Genomic DNA, 19,915 nt, shown 5'->3' with positions numbered 1-19,915 from the left:
AGTTGAAACTGTTCTAAGAACACACGTGGTGTCCTGAAATGTTCGTAAAGAAACAAAAATTAAAGTGTTCTAAAGAACACTATATCTGTCCGTAATGTTCGCTATCAACTTAAAACTGTCATAAGAACACAATTGGTGTCCTGAAATGTTCGTAAATAAACAAAAATGATGTGTCCTGAACAACAGTACAACTGTTCGTAGTGTTCGCTAGCAACATGAAACTGTACTAAGAACACACGAGGTGTCCTGAATTGTTCGTAAACAAACAAAAATTAAAGTCTCCTAAAGAACACTATACTTGTCCGGTACTGTTCGCTAGCATGTTCAAACTGTTCTAAGAACGCTATTGGTGTCCTGAAATGTTCGTACGTAAACGAAAATGGAGGTGTCCTGAAGAACACTATACCTGTTCGTAGTGTTCGCTACCCAATTGAAACTGTTCTAAGAACACAATTGGTGTCCTGAAATGTTCGTACATAAACTAAATTACACGTGTCCTGAAGAACACTATATCTGTCCTTACTGTTCGCTACCAAGTTTAAACTGTTCTAAGAACACACGCGGTGTCCTGAAATGTTCGTTTCACGTGTGACGCACTTTTAATTACTTCAGAACCCGAACAGTGTCCGTAGGACATCAATGCGCATGCGCTAACCAATCTCCGTGCACTTGGTGTCCTGCGGACAGACGCTTCCTTCGCGGACTAGTTCGCAAATGGATCATATGACCGCGCCCACGCTCATCGTGTGCCCTAAATTGCGGACAGTGTTCGTGTCCCCGAACAATTTAAAAGTACATTTTCAGTTAATCCATAATATTTTTCAATAAAATCTCACCATGGCACAAGTCCCACATAGCAATCTTGAGTTTCTATATACCTTTTGAAACTTTCCGATCCTTTTTTTGTGTTCGATCTGTCCGCGGACAGTGCGCATGTCCGTGAACCGCGCACAAGCACCCCTATAAAAGACCACGCCCCAGAGCTTATTCCCATTGTGTTTCTGGCTATTCTTCAGAACACAGTGATTTTTGCTGCCACCTGCAGACTACACCATCATCGAGATGGCATCCTTGGCTGCTGAACTGCCACTTGGTGCTGCACCTGCTTCAGCACCACCCCCACCCCCTCCACCACCACCACCTCCCCAAGGGCCTGAAGAGGGGAACAGGAGTGAGGATGCGGAGGAGGAAGAAGAGGATGATGAGAATGAGGTAGAGGAAATCCCTACTACCCGCACTAGGCGTGAGTCTTGGGTGTGGCGGTTATTTACCATTCATGGTAATGTTCCTAAGGCTCGTGCGAACCGTGTTACCTGCAATGAGTGCAAAATGATACTCAGTCGCGGGAAGCATGGTAAGTACAGCTTTGGGACCACTACTATGAAGCGACACCTGAGGTCATTTCACTCTGGGGCTATTCGCAGGGTTGTACCTTGCGAAGAACGTAGCAGGTTGATTTCCTCTACTTCATCCTCTGTTTCTGATCCTGTCACCACAAGGACCACCTCTGTGGGACAGCGTCTTCCTCAAGCTGCCTCACAGGCCATACAGAATGCTGATGACCCTTACCTTTCGAGGGTCACAGTTGTATGTATGTACTGTGACACAGTACACTGCAGGGGGGAGCGACTTCGGAGTGCTTTTGAGACTATCGTCTCAGAGCACGAGAAGACCTGCTCACTACCCAAATAAAACCCACTCTACATCTTCCTCTCTCAGCTCGCCCTTTCTTATCCCTGTGGTTGGTGTCCCCCGCTTTACCCTCCTTTACCCTCCTCTCCTAGTGTGTTGTGTCTGAAAAACCAAAAAAATACAAAATTTCAAAAATAAAAAATAAATAAGGCTCTTTTCAGAGCCGCCTTTCCCAGTTAAAAAATAGAAGTGAAAATAAATGAAGCAGGGCTCTTTGTATTTTTTAGAAGTCTGCGGACAGTTCGCGAACATTAAAAAAATTGGGTTGATACTCCATCACAAACATTGTCATTTTCTCTGGAAAGAAGTGGTGGCTCTGAAAAGAGCCTTTGGATGGTGTTTGTAAGTCAAAAATTGTAAATGCTTAACATCTACTTCAAAATCGTTGTTGTAATTCCAAAAAAGGTTGCAATGCATTTTGTACATTTCTCAGAAAAATCTGATTGCCAGCATAAGTAAGATGGACTCCATCTCTACGAAAAATGTATGTACTACAAAGCATAATATTTTCATTGTGAAAAGAAGACATGCCAAAATCTCTTAGAAAGGCACAAACAGTCTTATTAACATTGTGCCTTGCTTTTTCCATTTGTGGACCAAATGAAGAAGAACGAAGCCACATTTGTCTCTGCGCAATCCGTGAAAATATCACTTGAGAATTAGGAAACATGGCGATAACCTTCCTAAGTCCTTCTTTCATAGCAAATTGCAAAAAAAATCCAGTCACATTTCCTAAACTGTTCCCTCCACAATGAATTACAATTATGTCTGGTTGTTGCTCAGTCTCCAAAGTAGCACAGAGAGGTAGCAAGTCCAACCACTTCATTCCACGTACTCCATGCCAGTGTACTTCCACATGTGGGAATCCAATATCTACAGCTACTCCACAGCTTTCTGCATGCACCTTCAACCAATGTATCCACGAATCTCCTAAAATCCAAATAATCTGTTTTCTGAAACACACAGCCATAGCTATCTTTTGTTCTCTCAGCAAAAAGAGTATCTGAGAAAATCTCTCCTGGCACAACACACCCACCAAACTTTCCTGACCAATCCCTTTCAGTGCTTATTCTCATTTGCATGACTTCTGAACCCAAAAATCCCCGGATGTAACTCCCGATGTCCGCGAACTACTGTCATGTCCGCGGACATATCGTAACATGAACAGCCCTTCTACCATTTCCACTACACTCTCTTTGCCATTCCCTCATTGGATGTATCTCAAAAATCACATGACCATGCACCAATCACATTCAAGACCTCTACATCTAACTGCATCATCATAGATCAGCACTGCAAATGTACTCTGAATCTCTCTGAGTACAAGTGTCATATCATTGGCAAGCACCATCTACCAGAAATACTGTACAAGTCTTCAAGATTTCTTCTTGCAGCTCCATGCATATCCATATGCATGAACACAAACTTCAGGTATGCATATTTTCTGTATAGTAGATGAACACATTTTCAAACAGACTTTTACCTTGTAAAATCTGTAAAATGAATTTACTGTACTTTTTTCAATTTCCTAAAATGAACTATCACTTATAAATCTTTATACTGTTTACTTTCTTTATACACACACACTCAAATCATGTTAAACTAACATTTTTTAAATGAAATATATAGACTACGTATATTCAAACAAAATTGCATGCAAACACAATCTATGTTTAAACCTTTATAAAAATACTTATACAATTTCATATTTTTTGTTTTTATTTATTTATTTACTTAATTACTTTACATTAGACATGACATTGAGGCGCTATTACCTAGAACAGTATACTTACAGAAATAGTGGTATTCACTAATATATTATAAATTTCACAAGACATAGTAAAGATATTTTTTTTGCTACAGTTAGTCATTCAATACAATTTGTTCATTAAGAACATATCATATGTACTGAACTGATGCAATGTATCTTATGTAAATAAATTAGTTTAATGGTTTTACAGAAGGCACTGAGGATTTCAATTAAAAAAATCAATATCTAAATTAAAAACAGTGCTATATACAAACAAAGTTACTAATTTGAAGCTTTTACAATTGCAGTGAAGACTAGTTTCCTGAAAAGAAGCAGCCGAATTTGAAGAAGAAAGAAAAACTTGCGCACTGGACAGGTATCTATATTTTGCAGTAATTTAATTTTGATTTTGTCTCTGCTTTTTACATATTTATTGAGGAATTGGTGTAAAGATTTGAAACATTGTTTGGGAATGTTACACATTGACATGCATGGTCCCGTTAATTTAAAAAAAAAGTAAGTAAAATATCACCATAATATTTGTATTATTAATCAAATATACTATAACATTAATACGAGCTATTTTGGTTTCTAAAAATAGAGATTTTGTACCATTTTGTCCAAAAATGTCCATGTCTTAAACAGCGATTTACAGCCAGAATGGCCCACAAATTTCTATTTTTGGACACACAAATTACCCAACTGAACCACTACAATTCTAATATTATAGAACAAACAACTGTTTTAATTGTATACATTAGATTTACTATTTGTACTTTTCCACACCACTAGCTTACTTTTTTTTGTCATCTGAACCCCAGTTTAGTAACACATTAATTCAAGAATACCTATCCCTACTAGTTTTAGTTCCCAATGCACAATCACACACCATTACATACATCTTTATCATCTTACTCAAACACTCGTGCACACAGCACACATACATTCCAGAACACCCCAACCCATATCTTCTTTATTTTTTTCAACAGACCCTAAAGAATGCCTACCAAAAGTCAAGCCCGTAGAAAGCAACGCAAAAGTAGAGCAAATGAAAATAAAGGTGTCCAACATAAGCATCCATCTCTAGCAGAATTTGTAAAAAAAGTTGAAACAAAACAGCTAATACAATCATTTAGTGAAACACAAGAAGTTTCAAGTACAGCAACTTTGCTTCCTCTATCAAAATGTAAAACAAACCAAAAAACAATTAACAGAAAATCAGCTATCAGTACAGATAAAACTACTTCTTCAAATTTTAATATAGTGCAAAGTAAGCATACCAAGAAAAGTATTTTAGCCAAAATATACCATCACAAAGTCCTTCAAAATCTTATAAAAACAGGAGAGCAATCAGGTTCAAAGCTTAAAACCTATCGTAGGAAATTAATCTTAGAAGCATTGATGGACAGTGCAATTCTTCTCAAAAGAAATGTATTTATTTTACTGTTAAACAAAATGAAACCACTAACAAAACTAATAACTAAATTACAAAAAAGACTTCTCAATAAGCGAAATGTCAACAGAAAGAACTTCTTAAGTATCTGCGGAGGTGAATGGAATCACACTTCAAGCACAGAACCATATTTTAATGAAGAAGCGTACAAACAAAAGCAAACAAATACAATTGCCATAAATAGCAGTGGTCGAGGTTATGAAAAAGTGAATAATACCATAATGGAACAAGAAGTACTCCTTACAAAAATATGCCCTGAAAACTTAGAATTACCCCTCCATTCAACTGAATCAGAACGTCTAGTGTACAAATGACCATGCATGTCAATGTGTAACATTCCCAAACAATGTTTCAAATCTTTACACCAATTCCTCAATAAATATGTAAAAAGCAGAGACAAAATCAAAATTAAATTACTGCAAAATATAGATACCTGTCCAGTGCGCAAGTACACAGGACTACAAGGACATTCATTGGCCTGCATTACAGGACCTACTTGTAAAACCACTTTCCATGATATCAAAAGGATATCAACACATCATTCAACTATAAGAAATCTAGTCTATAAACGGTACTATGCCAAAAGTCCTGCTTTAGCACTAGCAAAGTTAAATATCATCCTTCTACATGGTACAGCAAAAGACCTACTTGAAGAAAGTCACTATATCCAGAAAAAATATTTTGGAAGTGAAAGCCATTTACAGAATGAAATAGCTTTAAACCAATTAAGCAACAATTCTACACATGGCAACCTTTTGCTAAACACATACAAAAAAGAAATACTAAAATTTAAAAGTACATCAGCTGAAGTACCAAACCATGTATGTGTATGTTGCCGTAGAATTTTTTATAAAAGTAACACAAAAACTGTGGACCTATCATACAAAATAGAAGACAATGAAGATTCTAAATGGTTTGAATTAGCTTTCTACCTTGTAGCAGAAAACAAATATGAAATAACTGAACCCTTAATACTTTGCAGTTATTGCACTACAAAACTTGACAACAACCAAACTCCTTCACTTCACGTTCTATCACAAATAATTTGGAATTATACCCAGTACCAAAACCTCTACAATAACTTACAGGCCGATTCATGGAATAATTAGCGTGGCGCAAGTGGCCAAAAACGTGCGATTCGCAGTGGAATAGAGAAAATCACAGTGCAAGTGCGAAAATCGCACGAAAAGCAGCGCACATCGATTCATGGAAGGCCGTGCGCGAGAAAACCATCGGATGTGCGCTAAAAAAGTGTGCGGCGCACGTTGGCGCACAGGCCATCTAACGGCGTGCGCCAGGTCACAGCGAAAATCGCACAGGCCACAGCGAAAATCGCACATAGCGCGGCGCACACAACAAAAGTAGGCGGAACACGGGGCGTAACACTCGGAATGGGGAACAACTTGACAAAATGTGGGCGTCACGGGGGAAGTACAGGGTGCAAGTGCGCGGAACGCCCACACGCTCGCCTACAACATGTATTCATGGAATCGAATAGGGCAAAAAAGCGCACGGTCAAACCAGCGCACAGGCACAAACACGACCGCCACAAGAAAGCAGTCGGTAGCGTCTCTGCGCCTGTAATAAATGTGCGCCAAAAGGTGCGCCAACAAATAGCACTTATATACAGCTATGATGAATGTCCTATACTGTGGCCCTCCAGGACAAATGACGTGCAAAGGGGTACCCACAAACACGGACACCCGCTGACTGAAAAATAACGTGTGCGTGTATTGCGGGATGCGCGGAAACTTTCACACGCGATTTGGCAGGGTACGTGGATTTCAGGGGTGCGCGGGAAGTTCCACACGCGATTTGGCCAGGTACGTGCGTGGGAATTTCCACACGCGACTTGGCTGGGTACGTGGATCTCAGGGGTGTGCGGGAAGTCTCACAGGCGATTTGGCAGGGTACGTAGATTTCAGGGGTGCGCGGGAAGTTCCACACGCAATTTGGCCGTGTACGTGCGCGGGAATTTCCACATGCGACTTGGCTGGGTAAGTGGATCTCAGGGGTGCGCGGGAACTCTCACACGCGATTTGGCAGGGTACGTGGATTTCAGGGGTGCGCGGGAAGTTCCACACGCGATTTGGCCGGGTACGTGCGTGGGAATTTCCACACGCAATTTGGCTGGGTACGTGGATCTCAGGGGTGTGCGGGAAGTCCCACACGCGATTTGGCAGGGTACGTGGATTTCAGGGGTGCGCGGGAAGTTGCACATGCGATTTGGCCGGGTACGTGCGCGGGAATTTCCACAGGCGATTTGGCAGGGTACATGGATCTCAGGGGTGCGCGGGAAGTCCCACACGCCATTTGGCAGGGTACGTGGATTTCAGGGGTGCGTGGGAAGTACCACACGCGATTTGGCCGGGTACATGCGCACAAATTTCCACATGCGATTTGGCTGGGTACGTGGATCTCAGGGGTGCGCGGGAAGTCTCACACGTGATTTGGAAGGGTACGTGGATTTCAGCGGTGCGTGGGAAGTTCCACACGCGATTTGGCCGGGTATGTGCGCAGGAATTTCCACACGCGATTTGGCTGGGTACGTGGATCTCAGGGGTGCGTGGGAAGTCTCACATGCGATTTGGAAGGGTATGTGGATTTCAGGGGTGCGCGGGAAGTTCCACACACGATTTGGCCGGGTACGTGCGCAGGAATTTCCACACGCGACTTGGCTGGGTACGTGGATCTCAGGGGTGCGCGGGAAGTCCCACACGCGATTTGGCCGGGTACGTGCGCGGGAATTTCCACACGCGATTTGGCTGGGTACGTGTATTTCAGGGGTACGCGGGAAATTCTGCACGCGATTTGGCTGTGTGCTCCCAGGTATTCCCTGTACACCCTCCACAGTCCCTGCAGGCAGCCGACACCACAGGGGACTACCCTGCACACCTGCTCATGTCACCCAGCACCCCCACCCCCCAGCATCCAGGGCACCCTCCACCAGGCCCCCACTTATGTCTAACTCATGTCCCCCTGCACCCCCACCCCCCAGCATCCAGGGGAACCCTCCACCAGGCCCCCACTCATGTCCCCCTGCACCCTCACCCCCCAGCATCCATGGGCACCCTCCACCAGCCCCCACTCATGTCCCCCTGCACCCCCACCCCCAGCCACCATGGGCATCTCCCACCAGGCCCCCACTCATGGCCCCCTGCACCCCCACCCCCCAGCATCCAGGGCACCCTCCACCAGGCCCCCACTCATGTCCAACTCATGTCTCCCACCACCCCCACCCCCCAGCATCCAGGGGCACCCTCCACCAGGCCCCCACTCATGTCTCCCACCACCCCCACCCCTCAGCAGTGCAGGGCACCCTCCACCAGGCCCCCACTCATGTCCAACTCATGTCTCCCACCACCCCCACCCCCCAGCATCCAGGGGCACCCTCCACCAGGCCCCCACTCATGTCTCCCACCACCCCCACCCCTCAGCAGTGCAGGGCACCCTCCACCAGGCCCCCACTCATGTCCAACTCATGTCTCCCACCACCCCCACCCCTCAGCAGTGCAGGGGCACCTTCCACCGGGCCCCCACTCAAGTCCAACTCATGTCCCCTTGCACCCCCACCCCCCAGCATCCAGGGGCACCCTCCACCAGGCCCCACTCATGTCCCCCTGCACCCCCACCCCCCAGCATCCAGGGGTACCCTCCACCAGGCCCCCACTCATGTCCAACTCATGTCCCCCTGCACCCCCACCCCCCAGCATCCAGGGGCACCCTCCACCAGGCCCCCACTCATGTCTCCCACCACCCCCACCCCCCAGCAGTGCGGGGAACCCTCCACCAGGCCCCCACTCATGTCCAACTCATGTCTCCCACCACCCCCACCCCTCAGCAGTGCAGGTGCACCCTCCACCAGGTCCCCACTCATGTCCAACTCATGTCCCCCTGCACCTCCACCCCCCAGCACCCAGGGGCACCCTCCACCAGGCCCCCACTCATGTCCCTCTGCACCTCCACCCCCCAGCATCCAGGGGCACCCTCTATAAGGCCCCCACTCATGTCCAACTCATGTCCCCCTGCACCCCCACCCCCCAGCATCCAGGGGCACCCTCCACCAGGCCCCCACTCATGTCCAACTCATGTCCCCCTGCACCCCCACCCCCCAGCATCCAGGGGCACTCTCAACCAGGCCCCCACCCATGTCCCCCTGCACCCAGGTCCTCACAATCCCAAATCATGTGCGTTATGGTCAGCCTCCACAGCCAAAAGGCCCTACCAAGTAACCCATTCACCCACATGGAAATGGAAATTACATGTTACACCCCCAATGTTCATAAAGCAAATGAACCCATGTCCGTCACACACAATGGTTGCAATTGAATGGGAAAACACCCAACATGACATGCATGAAACCAATGAGATGATACCACACAGTGAAGTATGAAAACAAAATTGTATTAAAAAAATGTAATGCAAATGAAATGAAACAAACTACAATGGCAATGAAAAAAAGATAAGCTGCATGTCCGTCCAAAAAAATCAAAACCACAAATCCAAATCCAAAAAAATGTTGTCCAAAGTCACATTAAAAATAAAATCAATCCGAGAGAGAAAAATAAATGCAAAGACCATTGCTCCATGGTGAATAAATAAAAAATAAAAAAAAAAAACAATCCAATGAAGAACTATGTACAAAACATCCAAGGGTCCATGAGCCCAACTGAACAAAGGAAACCTACAAAAAACCCTAACTAAAATGCAACTATATACAAAAAGTGGAGCAGTGTCCCTCGACTCCAAATCATAAGAAGAAACAAAGGAAACCTAAAACTAAAGAACTATCTACAAAGACGGCGAGCAAGTCCAGCGGCTCACTCCGTGGTGTTCCGGGCCAGGGCATCATCAAACTCCTCGTCTATGTCCCGGAGGCGGTCCTGTTCCATGGCCCCTAGGGTCCGCAGGGATGACGCCATCTGCTCCTCCAACCCCCTGCGGATTGCCTCGAGGCACTCGGCCCGCCTCAGGGCCCTCCGCATGGAGTTCTCCGCCCTGACCATCGTGAGCCGCGCCTCTTCCGCCCGCCGCCGCTCCGCACCTATCTGCTGGCCCAACCGCAGCCACACGGAAGACACTTCCTGTCCTGGGTCCTCCTGCCCTCCGGCCGATGCCTGCCCCTCTGATGTTGATGGCCCCGAGCCATGATGCCTCCCACGTTGACTCTGCTGCTGCCTCCGACGCAACTGCCTCTGCCAGCACAACGGCATCCAGGCTGATGGAATCCACCGACGCCGTCGTGCAGGTGCCCTGCCTGATGATGCCGGCACATCCTCCATCTGCTGGGGTACAGCTGCTGTGGTGTCCACCCCTGCTGGACCTCTGACTCCCGACGGTGGCGGGGAAGGGATCCCCACCAAGTTGGGTGCATTGGTCAGGGCAGGTCCACAGGGGGCCCTGGTAGCATCTGGGCCGGAAGACGGCAATGAGAACGACCGGCTTATAGCCTCCACAGAGGAGGAGAGGGCCACCAGATTGGCCGACACATGCAGGAAACCCCCGAACATGGAAGATCCCAATTGGGCCACGTCGGCACGGTGCTCTTCGTGATGACGTGCGTGCTCCTCCCGGGAAGCACGCACGTCATCACGAATTGCACCCGTGCGCATCGCGACCCCAATCAGGACCTTCTCCATACGGCCACGGGTCCCCTCGTCCACAGGTGGAGGGAGTCAGGTGACATGGACATCCCCTCTACCTGCGGACGGGCCTGGGACGGGGCATCCCTGCTGGTGCATGGTGGTGCACTCACAGGGTCAGGTACAGCGACATGCACAGGCCCCTCCACGGTGACCTGTGCTGCCTCCTGCCCCTGCCCCTGGACTGCACTACTTGCACCAGCAGGGATGCCCCCACCAGGCTCCATGTGTGCCTCAGTAGCGGCCTCCTCCTCCTCTGTGGAAACCACCAACCTGGATGGCTCCTCACCGTCTTCCGCCGTAGCAGGCCCCTGTGGGGGCTCACCCACCCCTTCCGCTGCAGCCGTGGGGGCATCCCTGCCGCCTTGCTCCACAGCGCCGTCTCCGCCCTCTTCTTCACTAGCCGCTGCATAGAGGGAGACATAGAACACAAGCATCAGGGTACTGTACAATGGTCCCCTAGACAGGAAGCGATAGCAGATGAGTACCACTTTCAAAGTACACTTCCATCATGTCCCTCCACAACACATGGGTCAGTCCAGGCAAAACACACACAGTAACAGGCATGGTGCAATGGACTCTTGAAACATACAATGATACAGAACTCACATGCATCATGGGTCATGCCTATCACATGAACACACTTGACCTCAGTCACATCCATCTGGCCTCATACACCCCAAACACAGCGGATACAAGGATAACTAGGCTGCATCAGTGAATCTGTGCATTGTCACACATATGTGTCATGCATCCATGGCATTCACAAGTCACAGACACGCAGGTCAGGCACACAGACATGGCTACCATATATGTACCTGGCATCAGCACCCATCCCTCACCCCCACCCATGTCCAGGAACAGAGACTGGCATGCTCTCATGTGTAAAATCTGCATAGGGCTCCCCATGTCGCATTGAAACACATGCAACAACCGTGTGGTTCACACATCACTGGTCGCACATGCATTACCATGATGTCCCTGCACACATACATGCATACATGGCCTATGTCACACATACAGGCAAGTATCAGACAACCAGCACACTGCAACATGCCCTGTCTCACACAGCAATGCTTGGCCACTTACCGCTCAACTCCAGACGGGTCTCCCTCTCAAGGATCTGGGCGTGGAGCGCTGGGTGTACGCGTTCCAGGACCCTCATCTGGATGGAACTCATGCGGCCCCGGCCCCCCTCCACGAGGCGCCGAGCCTTCACGAGGGTCCTGGACCTCAAGTCCTCCCAGCGCTTCTTGATCTTCTGGACGTCGCGGGTTGCCACCCCCTCCGCGTTGATGGCAACCACACAGTTGGCCCAGATCCTCTCCCGTCCTTCCTTGCTGGCGCGGGACGATCCAAAGAGGGCATCATACTGCCCCAGGACATGCTCCACCAGGACACCAACTTCGGTGGCAGTGAAGCTGGTGCCCCTCTGCCCCTCTGGCCTGGGGTTGCCACTGGTGCCAGATGTTGAAGTGCCGGACATGGCAACCCCAGAGGCAGGTGTGGGTGGGCAACTGGGTCCTGGGGCTGGGCTGTGAAGCGATGTTATCCCAGTCGGGAGTCTTCTGTTCCAGCAGGGGTGGACACAGCAACTGGACCCCTGCAGATGGCTGATGTGCAGGCACCAAATGGCAGGGCACGGTGGCAGCAGGCAGGCAGGCAGGCAGCAGCAGATGGCACGTGGGAGGCTGTTCGGGGCACTGGGGGGCAGTAATTCGGCCTTCTGGGCAGGAGCGTGGTCTTCCGTGTGTTTTCGTGTGGCCAGCTTGATACGGAGTGATTTGGCACGTGAAAATCCTGCACGTCAGCGTGAAATTCGAGGAAAGGCCCTTAGCGCGTAAGCGCGTCAGCACGCATACGCGATTCTATTGGACCAAGGCCCTCAGCGCGTAAGAGCGTCAGCACGCAGACGCGTTTCTATTGGACCAAAGGCCCTCAGCGCGTAAGCGCGTCTGTGGCGTGACCCGCACGGGTGTTTCCCTCATAGCACGTGATGCTGGAGCACAAGTGGAAAGACTGCACGTCAGACTGTCATCGCGTGTAATTGGACAAAAGTGCGCGTACGCGCGATTGGCCTATGTATGTGTATTTCAGGGGTGCGCGGGCACTTACACACGCGAGTACATCAGCGCACGGTTATTCCGGGGTGCGCAGAAATTTCCCCACGCTATTGGCCTGGGTACTGGATTTCAGGGGTGCGCGGGAAGTTTCACACGCTCGCCTACAACACGCGCAATGAAACACGTACGCCAGTAGGAAGCAGGCATACGTTGACCCGTGACGCATAAATTTGCGCGCAAAAAACTAACAAGCTCAGACGCCAGGATGAATATACCGTTCCTAGCAGCAGTGGCCTTGGGCTACCAAAGGAGGAGGAGGAGGATAGTCAGGGCCAGAATTTTGACACCCAGAACCAGCCTTTTCGGGATGCCTGATGACCAGGTGTATGGGAGGTACAGGTTTCCACCACACATAATACTGGACCTGGTGAGTGAGTGGGAGGATGACCTCACATCACCCACCCTGTGCTCCCAAGCACTCAGCCCCCTGGAGAAGGTCCTCAATGTACTGCACTTCTTAGCCACTGGATCATTTCAGCGGACAAGTGCCATAGTGGGTGGGGTGTCACAGGCCACGCAGTCACGCTGCCTACACCAGGTCTTGAACATCATCACTGCACGCCCATCAGTCCGCAGGCACATATACCTGCCCAGAACACCTGCAGAAAGGCATGCTGCCGCCCTGGATTTTTACGTTGTGGCACGATTCCCCAAAGTGCTAGGTGCCATCGACTGCACCCATGTGGCTCTACGTCCCCCCAGGGCATCTGAGCACATCTATAGGAACCGCAAGCACTGGCATTCCATCAACGTGCAGGTAGTATGTAATGCCAAGGGAATCATCACCTCAGTATATGCCAATTATCCCGGGTCCACTCACGACAGCTTCATTTACCGAATGTCCACCCTAAGCCGGGACCTAGAAGCTGGGCGGCATGGCGATACATGGCTGCTTGGTGAGTATGAATGCCACTGCACATGCATGCATGTCAGATACTGAGCAAGATCACAACCCCACCAATGATACCCATCACCACCTCCACAGGGGACAATGCCTACCCTCTCAGCCCCCACATGATGACGCCAATTCGGAACCCCACCACGCCACCCGAGGTAAGATATAACACAGCCCACATTGCAACCCGGGGCATAGTGGAGCGCAAATTCGGAGTGCTTAAATCACGCTTTCGCTCCCTTGACCGTTCTGGCGGGCAGCTGTTATACGCTCCCCCAGTAGTGTGCAGGATCATAGTGGCAGCATGTGTCCTGCACAATGTTGCAACACGCCGGGGCCTGGCCGTGGACATGGTGGTGCCCCCACATCCCCAACCACATGCACGCCCGCTGCGCATGGGAGGGGAAAGGGCACGGGGGGAGGCAGCCCGTAGACAGCTAGTGGCTAATTACTTCACATAGAAATCACACCCCTGTGGAGTGCACACTGCCCTGGCACATACCATCTTACAATCAATGATGACTCAACCTGACACTGATCCTGAATGTCTGGAGAATCAACCGTCAAAACCATATCAGCCTGAGATTGTTCACCTGGAAGTGTTACAATGTGTGCATCCCTACCTACACAGACACCACCAATGCAGTTTCGTGAAAAAACACATTCATGCAGCTAAAATGAATACCCACTTGCAAAATGCAACATGAGGACAGTGCCATGTCACCCAACCCATCCCCAGCACCGCCACACGACACACCGTGCCTTGTCATGCTATGTGCAGGTAAACAAAGTAATCCCCACAACATGACACAAGTGTCACGAAGTACAGTGTCCCTAATTGAAACTCGCTACACCTGAAATGCTCACAGTAATGCAGGACCAACAACACACTTGAGCAGGTATTTAGCAATAAACTTATCAGCTACTGACCCTCAAAACTACCATTAACATGACATTACGAATGTAAGGAATCAGTAGTCTCACCACCTGGAAATGCCTGCACTCCCACCACTTCCAACTGTACAGTGTTGCCGCCATGTAGAGTTGTCGGTGCACTGCTGCCAACATGGACCCCATCTCCAAAGTAGAGGGCCTTGTGTAGACATGAGGAAAGGACCTGCAAATTAGGAGGTAGATATGGATGATGAGTTACACATCAATGCAACATGCAGTGTACAACACAACAGCAATATGCACTAGGAATGTATACACAGTATTGACTAGACTACCCACACATGTAGTGGGAGTCCAATGTCACCATGTACGTCAATGTCACTTGGGCACACCCTTTGCAAGCCCATGGAAACGGGAAGCAGGAGGGGTGTGTGTGACAAAAACCCAAGCATCTGAATTAAATACATGACAAGCCTGCATGTCCCCAGCCACAATGCAGTGTATGCCCACGGGAGCCACACAAGGCAACACACTGTCCCAAAAAAAAAAAAAAATCAAAAATGGCCATTAATGGGCCCGGGGGGTTGGGGAGGCCACCCAGGAGGTCCGAGGACAGGGTGCGCACCAAAACCCACATGTGTGGATCTTGCGAAAAAAAAACACCTCCATGGGCTCATGGCCCACACGGCTACCCTATTGTGGGAGTATCACTGCTGTCGCTATTCTCACCCTGTGCAGCTGCATCCGGAGGTGGTGGCACTATGGGAGGCAGCCCACGCAAGGCCCTAGTCTGTTCCTCCATGGCTGCAAGCATGCAGGTGTGGTAGGTCTCGTTCTGGAGGATGAGTGTGCGGAGGTCCCCATGCAACAACTCACGGGATGCCCGGACCTCCGCCCTAGTTGCCTGCATCTCAGCTGAGAGCGTACGGGTGAGAACCTCCAGCTGCTGTTCTGTCCTTCGGTTTGTTGAAGCCTCAAGCTCAACAAGAGTCGTCCTGAGGTGAAGGAGTTCCAGCCTCAGGGCTTCCCTGTGGCCATGGGACTCTATGGAGATGGCTTCCTGCAGAGTTGCCAGTGCCGCCCGCCTGTCCTTGTTGGACGCCAACATGTCCTCCCTGTGTGACTGGCAGATGGAGTCGGTTGCCTGCTGTAGTCGCTCCATCAGCCTTTCGGGGGGGACAATGGAGGTGGCCACCCTATCCATGGCCTGAGCCATCATCTCTGATGATGCTGCCTGTTGGGATGCCATACCGTAAATGGATTGCTCCCATGCGATATTGCCAGGTGGCGTACGGCCACCACGTCGGCGGGCACCACACCTGTCTGGGGCAAGGCGAACTGCGCCTTGCTGTGCCGGCACTGCCTGAGGCTGCAGGACTGCATTCCCCGTCTCATCTGCTGGCCCAGGAACAGGATCAGATGTCGCGGAGTGTGACCCTGCATCCGTAACCACCAAAGGCGTAGCTGCCAACACTGACATCCCCATTGAGGGTTCTGACCCTGGTGCAGGTGGGTGGGACAGAACAGAATCCCTCCCAGGAACACTCACCTGCGACGGCACATAGGTTGCATCATCCGAATCAACACCTGAGTACAGCTCGTGGGAGGTGCAGCCAGAGACACCCCTTGAGAGCACGACCTGCAGCAGTTGTGGGTTCTCACCCACCACCACACCACGTCCCACACTGGTGGTCGGTCGGCCCTCAGACCCCTCCTGGGTCTGCACCATCTCCACAACCCCAGCAGTATCAGGTGCGTCTTCCCCTGCAAAGACATAAAAGCAAACAAATGGAAACAGGCATTAGCACCATGGCACACAATGAGGGCTGAGAAGCAACAGAACCAGTACTTGATTGACACATGTCCCACATGACTAAAACCCTCCCATGCATGCACTCTCACTGCGTATGAAGGGTAGGCAAATGGCACACACTGATGACACCAAGATGGAAGATGAACACATTTTCTGCATGCTGCCTGGCAGTGGCATCACACATTGGCCTGTGATTGCCTGTTGAAATACACATGCCATCACACAGATGGCATGTACCGTTGCTATTGAGTGAATATGGAGAGGAGGGCAGTACTTATTCATTCTGTCCAGTTCCCTCATGTAATAGCTTTTCTAATTCAAACAGGTCTGATTTTTCACCTGGAGCTGCCAGTCCAAAATGGTCCGATTGCACAGGGACATGTCTAAACAAATGATATCCAGGTAACAAAGTCACTCCACTTTACCATAGCCATGTCAGACATGTGACTAGAGGACTGAGAAATGCCTTGTAAAAGTGGTGGAATGCAAACAATCTGCCTGAATGAACAGAGAAAAATAAGCAACAATGTTGTGGCAAGGTGACACTTCAAGGGCAACTGGCGTGCTGTTGGGCTAGATGTTTACTGTTGGCAGATGGGATACTGCTATGGCCAAATGCTGCTGCGCAGAATGTATTGCATGAAGCACATGGGTGACCCAAACGACTCAGGCGCACACACCCTCACCTGGCACACAAACAGAAGCCCTCACACACACACCATGCACATGGATGACACACACATGCATGTGCACTCACCGGACAATGCCTCATAATCAGGCAGATCTCCCACGCCTTGGATCTGTTCCTCCGTGACGTAGGTCCCAGTGACTGACTCATGTGGAGTGAGTTCCATGTCTTCTACTGGAGACCCACCTACAGTCACTAGAGCTGCGGCATGACTTGAGGCCAGCTTATTCTTTGCCCTGCGCTTTAGGTCATTCCAGCGCTTATAGCAATCATTGGCTGTGCGCCTCATGATTCCAAGGGCACTTACGATGTCCGCAACGGTCTGACAGTGTGCCTGGCGTTGTGCAGGTGTGGTCTTGGATCCTGCAACAATGACCATTTCGTTATCATGTGCGGACACATACTCGACAAGTGCATTCAGTTCGGCATCCGTGAAGCTGGGCTTCCTCGACAGGCTGGACTGTGTAGCCGTGTCTGGGGCATCAGCCTGTGCCGGACGAGCACTCTTCCTCTTCCGCTTGGAAGGTGGTGGTGATCCTGAGTGTCATATGCCGCTCTGGACACTAGAGGCAGGAGCCCTGGTGGACTCTGTATCAGGAGTGTGGGATTGCACACTCAGCATGGGAGTTGGTGCAGGCATTGGCTCAAGTGTAATGGTGTCAGGGGGAATGTCAGCAGGATGGACTAGGACCGACACTGTCCTGGATGGGTGTGTGAGAGCTAGGGTGGATGGAGCTGCAGTTGCCCCTGCAGCCTCTCCACCCTGCCTACTTGGGGCAGCAGATGACCTTGCTGCCCCTGATCCACGTGGCCTGATGACATCAACACGCACCAGCGCACGTGTCATAGGCCTGCTGACCTGGAAGTCAGCCATGGAGTCAGCCAGGTCTAGTGCCACAATGGGCTGGTCCAACAAGGGCTGAGCATGGATGGTGTCAGCCACATCAGCCTCAACCAGGGGGGGCAGGGGGGATTATGGGTGCCCTTGACTGGTCCTCCACACATGGGGGGACAGGGTCACCATGCAAGTAACGACCACGTCCCCTACCGGATCCACCACGGCCACCACTTGTGGCTCGTCCACCTTTGCCCCCCTTACGGATTCCTCACCTCCCAACCATTGCACTGATGTTAATGTGCGTATGTGAGTGGCTGTAAACTATTGTCGTGGGCAATTGGGGGTCAAAGGGGTTGGGTACTAGATGATAATTGTACCCTAGTGCTCTAGCAAGGCTGAATGTGACCCCTGGGGAAAGATGACGGGTCACGCAACGCACAGGAAGCCCAAAAAAGGGAGATGACGTGCACGCAACCCCTCCTAGACCACGTGTGCGGAAAAAAAACCTGCACTACGCTGTGGCCCCAGTAACATAAGAATGAACGTATGCGTGTCACACGCAGCCTAGATTGACCTCTGAAGGGGTAGGCTACACACAGGGCAAGCACAGATGTTAGATCCGTGCGTGACTCACCGTCTACAAGGAAAAAGAGCGTGAAAAAGAAGCACGTTGGCAACACCCCCGCCAAAAGAAGAATTGTACTCTGTCTGAGAAGACAGGACAACAGTAGAAGGGAACGCTGTTTGAGGGAACAGGCCCAGGAAAACCAGAAAAAGAGAAGAAAGAGAAAAAGCTGTCAGAGGTAACAGGGAGTACGAACTTGAAACGCCGTGAAGTAAATCGCGTGTGAAATGACAAGAAGTACGGATTTCACCCACTCGCTCTCCACGAAAAGCACATACAAGGAAATGGTGTTCTACACGTACCTTTTATGCAAGCCCACACGTCCAGCGTCACTTCCGCGTGTACGCGCTAGGGCCATTTCCACCAATTACACGCTTTGTCACTTCCGCGTGTACGCGCTAGGGCCATTTCCACCAATGACACGCTTTGTCACTTCCGCGTGTACGTGCTAGGGCCATTTCCACCAATTACACGCTTTGTCACTTACGCGTGTACGCGCTAAGGCCATTTCCACCAAATACACGCTTTGACAGTCGGACGTGTCTTTCATTTTTTTAACACGCAACATTTCAAACGTGTGCCATATTCAACGTGCACGTGACTTCATAGACGCGCATACGCTGGTGGCCTTTGGGCCAATGAATGTACAGACGTGTGCTGACGCGCTTACGCGCTAAGGGCCTTTCCTCGAATTACACGCAGACGTGCTGGATTTTCACATGCAAATTCACTCCGTATCAAGCTGGCCACGCGTTCACACACGGAAGACCACGCTCCTGCCCAGAAGGCCGAATTACTGCCCCCCAGAGCCCTGAGCACGCTCCCCCCTGCCATCTGCTGGTGCCTGACTGCCTGCTGCCCACGTCCCCTGCCATTTGCTGCCTGCACATCAGCCAGGGGTGCTGTTGCTGTGACCACCCCTGCTGGAACCGAAGACTCCCGACTGATTTTCCATCGCCTCACAGCCCAGCCCCAGGACCCAGTTGCCCACCCACTCCTGCCTCTGGGGTTGCCATCTCGGGCCCTCTTCGGAAGGTTGCGCGCCGACAAGGAAGGACGGAAGGACGGACTCGGATCTGGATGGACATCGTGACTGCCATCAACGCGGAGGAGGTGGCAGTCCGCGACTACAAACGTGTCAGGAAGCACTGGGAGGACTTCAGGTCCAGGACCCTCAACAAGGCCCGGCACCTCCTGAAGGCAGCGGATGCTAAGGGGCGCCAGGGCCACTTCTCGGAAGATCAGATGAGGGTCCTGGAACGCATATCCCCAGCGCTCCACGTCCAGGTCCTTTAGAGGCAGACCCGTCTGGAGTCGAGCGGTAAGTGTACATGCATACTGATTGTAAGCTGTGCGTGTGGTGTGCCAGGAGTGTGCAGGTTGAACATGTATTTTTCTGTGGGCAAGTAGGGGGGGGTGTACAGGTCCGTGAGGGTGACACATGCGAGGGGTCTCATGTGTGACACATGGATGGTGCTTGTGTGTGTGGGCTTGCATGGCAC

This window comes from Ambystoma mexicanum, chromosome 10 (assembly GCF_040938575.1).
Source record: "Ambystoma mexicanum isolate Mex_15411 chromosome 10, UKY_AmexF1_1, whole genome shotgun sequence".
NCBI lineage: Eukaryota > Metazoa > Chordata > Amphibia > Caudata > Ambystomatidae > Ambystoma > Ambystoma mexicanum.
This window is presented reverse-complemented; position numbering follows the sequence as displayed.